The sequence below is a fragment of the Sapajus apella genome, unplaced genomic scaffold (genome assembly GCF_009761245.1).
Source record: "Sapajus apella isolate SASKATOON/1434 unplaced genomic scaffold, GSC_monkey_1.0 scaffold38, whole genome shotgun sequence".
Classification (NCBI taxonomy): domain Eukaryota; kingdom Metazoa; phylum Chordata; class Mammalia; order Primates; family Cebidae; genus Sapajus; species Sapajus apella.
Window position 1 is genome coordinate 15,502,816 of NW_022436978.1, and position 4,925 is coordinate 15,507,740.

At 46.4% G+C, this 4,925-nt stretch overlaps 1 pseudogene across 1 annotated transcript; it reads right to left on the bottom strand.

The window, feature by feature from the left end:
- Window positions 1-817: 817 nt before the first annotated feature.
- LOC116564669 lies at window positions 818-1,827 on the bottom strand (annotated as a pseudogene). The gene has a single exon (XR_004275033.1). The product of XR_004275033.1 is annotated as a phosphoglycerate mutase 1-like (transcript).
- Window positions 1,828-4,925: the final 3,098 nt, after the last annotated feature.

The following is a 4,925-nucleotide window of genomic DNA, read 5'->3' on the forward strand; positions in this document are numbered from 1 at the left end:
GTGTGTGTGTGTGTGTGTGTGTGTGTGTGTGTGTGTGTGTGTGTGTGACGGAGTCACTCTGTCCCCCAGGCTGGAGTGCAGAGGCACCATCTTGGCTCACTGCAACCTCCACCTCCTGGGTTCTTGCCTCAGCCTCCTGAGTAGCTGGGATCACAGGCGCCCGCCTAATTTTTTGTATTTTTTTTTCACCATTGCACATCACTCCATGATTATACTGATCTGGAAAAGGGATTTAGTACAGTTACACTCAAATGAACACTGGACCCAGGTGGCAGGGCCAAGCAGCTAGAACATGATGTAGAAATCAGTGGAGACACTTGGACGGGACCTAGGGGCACTTCACTGCCGCAGAACAAGGCGGGGGCGGGATTCAAAAACACACAGCAGGAAGCACTCCTGCCCCTGAGGTCAGAGAGCTGATCCCCTATCGGTATGAGGAATGGCCTATTTTCTGATGACCACATGTGGGATTATTTCAGCTGCCATGAGAAGCCCCAGAAGGGTTATTGTTTTGTATTATTTACATATGCTAGACTTTCTTTTTTTATATAAAATTAAATGTAACACCTACACTAAATTCAGGATTCATCCCAACCTTCTAGAGCCAGCTCCTCTGGGGTGAGGGAGGAAACAGCTGTCACATCACCATGCAGGTTACACTCACCTTCCCCGGAATGACTAGAGCCCCCAGGCCGTGGCCCAACTGCAGAAGTGCACAGGACTGGCTCCTGGGGGCACACAGGCTTCTCTCATGGGTCATGGCTTAGCATGGTTCCTCCCCACAAGTCCTTAGTAAACAAGGCACTTGAAAAACCCAAGTCACTACGTTTCAACTCTCTTGGATAAGGGGAGATTTCCCACAGCTTGGACTGAGAACCCATGCCCTGGAAGTGCTATTCTGACCAGAATGTGTGAAGGGAGTGGGTGCAGGAGACAAAATGGCTGAAATGAAAGTGGGAGCCACTGGTCCCCATCTGCAGCTACAACTCAAGATGCCTACAGATGTGGTCAGTGTGACACGTGCAGGAGGGAGGGGCAGAGGGACGTGACCGGCAGGGAGGGTGCTCCTGGGGACAGCAGCCTGCCCGCTGGCCTTCACTTCTTGGCCTTGCCCTGGGCAGCCACAGCTTCCATGGCTTTACGCACGGTCTCTTCATCCCCCAGAAACTGCACGGACTTGATGGGTTTCAGGTTCTTGTCCAATTCATAGGCAAGGGGAATAGCAGTCAGCAGGTTCAGCTGCATGATAGCCACTTCAGAGAGACCCTCCAGATGCTTGGCAGTGCCCCGGATGCTGTTGCCATGGGCAGCAATCAGTGCCCATTTCCCCTCCTGGATCTGGGGAACTATTTCTTCCTTCTAAAATGGCAGAGCTCTGGCAATAGTGTCCTTCAGACTCTCACAGGAGGGTGGCTGATCTTCTGTGAGGTCTGCACACCTGCGATCCTTACTGATGTAGCTGTAGAAAGGGTGGCTATGCTCCACTGGAGGTGGAGGGACATCACAGGAGTGCCTCCAGATCTTGACCTGGGCCTCACCATGCTTCGTAACAAATAGTGCCGCTCACTGAGGCGCCAAGTCCTCACTGCTGGCAGCCCTATTTGATCCATGGCATCTAGCACTGCCCAGAGGGTCTGGATCACTGTCTTCTGCACTGAGGTGAAGCAGATGTCAAACTCATAGCCAGCATCTCGCAGCGCCTGCCTGCGTGCTTTGCCTGCTTGTGGTGCCAGGCTCAGGTCGCCCTCGTACCAGCCGCTGAAGCAGTTCTCCAGGTTCCATGCGCTCTTCGCCATGCCGGATCAGCACCACTTTGTAGGCGACCATGGCTGCAGGCTGGGGATGCGGCACCAACTAGGGTTCGCAGATTCTGGAGTCAATTTTTTGTATTTTTAGTAGAGACGGGGTTTCACCATGTTGGCCAGGCTGGTCTTGAACTCCTGACCTCAGGTGATCCGCCCCACCTTGGCTTCCCAAAGTGCTGGGATTACGGGCTTAAGCCACTGTGCCCAGCCGGAAAGGTCTCTTTTAAAGGAAAATATATATGGCTAGGCGTGATGTCTCATGTCTGTAATCCCAGCACTTTGGGAGGCCAAGGCGAGCAGATCACCTGAGGTCAGGAGTTCGAGACCGGCTTGGCTAACACGGTGAAACCCCGTCTCTACTAAAAATACAAAAAATTAGCCGGGCGTGGTGGCAGCTGCTTGTAGTCCCAGCTACTCAGGAGGCTGAGGCAGGAGAACCGCTTGAACCTAGGAGGTGGAGGTTGTAGTGAGCCAAGGCCATGCCACTGCACTCCAGCCTGGGCAACAGAGTGAGACTCTGTCTCAAAAAAAGCAAAAAGTTCATTTCAACCAAGAAAATAAATCAAAACAATTTACAAATCTTTAAAGCTGACCAGGCGCGGTGGCTCACGCCTGTAATCCCAGCACTTTGGGAGGCCGAGGCAGGCAAATCATGAGGTCAAGAGATCGAGATCATCTTGGCCATAGTGAAATCCCATCTCTACTAAAATACAAAAAATTAGCCAGCTGTGGTGGTGCACGCCTGTAGTCCCAGCTACTCAGGAGGCTGAGGAGCCTGGCGACAAGAGCAAGACTCTGTCTCAAAAAAAAAAAAAAAAAAATCTTTAAAGCTGAGCCATATCACAAGACCCTAACTACCTGACACACCATTCTAATTTTTTTTAATTTTTCAGCTATTCTGAGGGAAAAAGATACAACATGAATCTGAAATTAAGGAGTACAAAAGAACAATACAAGTAAATGGCTACAGTCTGGGGCAGAAAATAAACACGAGACTGCAGCATCTTGTAGTGCCAGAAAGTAAGGAAATGCTAAAAAATAAATAAATTCTTAAAAATTGGTGGTCATATTTCAAAAGAACAAAAGCTAACTGAAAAAACTCCCAATGGCCAAAGCTGGAACAGCTTAAGCAACAAAATTAAGAAATACAGGAATATCTCATTGTATTGTGCTTCACTTTATTTTTTTTTAACTTTTAAGTTCAGGGGTACAGGATGTGCAGGATTGCAGGTTTGTTCTATAGGTAAATGTCTGTCACAGGGGTTTGTCGTGGAGATGATTCCATCACCCAGGTGTTGAGCTTCGACCATTAGCGGTTTTTCCTGATACTCTCCCTCCTCACACTCTCCACCCTCTTGCGGGCCCAGTGTGCGTCGTTCCCCTCTATGTGTCCATGTGTTTACTATTTAGGTCCCACTTATGAATGAGAATGTGCAGTATTTGGGTCTCTGTTCCTGCATTAGTTTGCTAAGGGTGATGGCCTCCAGCTCCATCCGTATCTCTGCAAAGGACATGATCTCATTCTTTGTATGGCTGCATAGTATTGCATGGTGTATATGTACCACATTTTCTTTATCTAGTCTATCATTGATAGGCATTTTGGTTGATTCTATGTCTTTGCTACTGTGAATAGTGCTGCAATGAACATACGTGCACATGTGTCTTTATGGTAGAACGGTTTATATTCCCTTCGGTATTTACCCAGTAATGAAATTGCTGGGTGGGATGGCATTTCTGTCTCTAGTCTTTGAGGAATTGCCACGCTGTCTTCCACAGTGTTTTAACTAATTTGCCCTCCCACCAACAGTGTGAAAGTGTTCCCTTTTCTCCACAGCCTCACCAGCATCTGTGATTTTTTGACTTTTTAATCATAGCCACTCTAGCTGGTATGAGATGGCATCACATTGAGGTTTTGATTTGCATTTCTCTAACGGTCAGTGATGTTGAGCTTTTCTCATGTGTTTGGTGGCCACACGTACGTCTTCTTTTGAGAAGTGTCTGTTTATATTATCTGCCCACTTTTTCATGGGGTTGTTTTTTCTTATGAATTTGTTTAAGTTCCTTATAGATGGTGGATTTTAGACCTTTGTCAGATGCATAGTTTGCAAAAATTTTCTTCCATCCCGTAGGTTATCTGTTTCCTCTGTTGCTAGTTTCTTACGCTGTACAGAAGCTCTTTAGTTTAATTAGACCCCATTTGTCAATTTTTACTTTTGTTGCAGTTGCTTTTGACATCTTTCTCATGAAATCTTTGCCCTATGTCCTGAATGGTACGGTGTTGCCTAGGTTTTCTTCTAGGGTTTCATAGTTTTGGGTTTTACATTTAAGTCTTTAAACATCTTGAACTGATTTTTGCATATGGTGTAAGGAGTGAATCCAGTCTCAGTCTTATGTATATGGCTAGCTAGTTATCCCATGAACTTCGCTTTATAGTGCTTCACAGACGTTGTGTGTATGTGTTTTGTTTTTTGTTTGGTTTTTTACAAATTGAAGGATTGTGACAGATCTGCATCAAACAAGTCTCTTGGTGCCATTTTTCTAATAGCATGTGCTCACTTTGTGTCTCTGTGTTGCATTTTGGTGATTCTCACAATATTTTAATACTAAATACCTTTTCATTATTTTTATATCTATTACAGTGTTCTGTGATCAGTGATTTTTTTTTAGATGGAGTCTCGCTGTCACCCAGGCTGAAATGCAGTGGTGCAATCTTGGCTCACTGCAACATCTGCCTCCCAGGTTCAAGTGATTCTCCTGCCTCAGCCTCCCAAGTAGCTGAGACTACAGATGCCCACCACCATGCCTAGCTATTTTTGTTTTTTTAGTAGACATGGGGTTTCACCATGTTGGACAGACTGATCTTAAACTCCTGACCTCAGGTGATCCACCTGCCTCAGCCTCCCAAAGTGCTGGGATTACAGGTGTGAGCCATTACACCTGACCATGTGATCAGTGATTTTTGTTGCTACTATAGTCATTGTTTTGGGGCATCACAAACTGTGCCGATATGGCAAACTTAATCGATAAATGTTGTGTGTGTTCTGACTCTCCACCAGCTGGCTGTTCCCTGTCTCTCTCTTTCCTCCCTATTCCTTGAGACACAACAATATTGAAACTAAG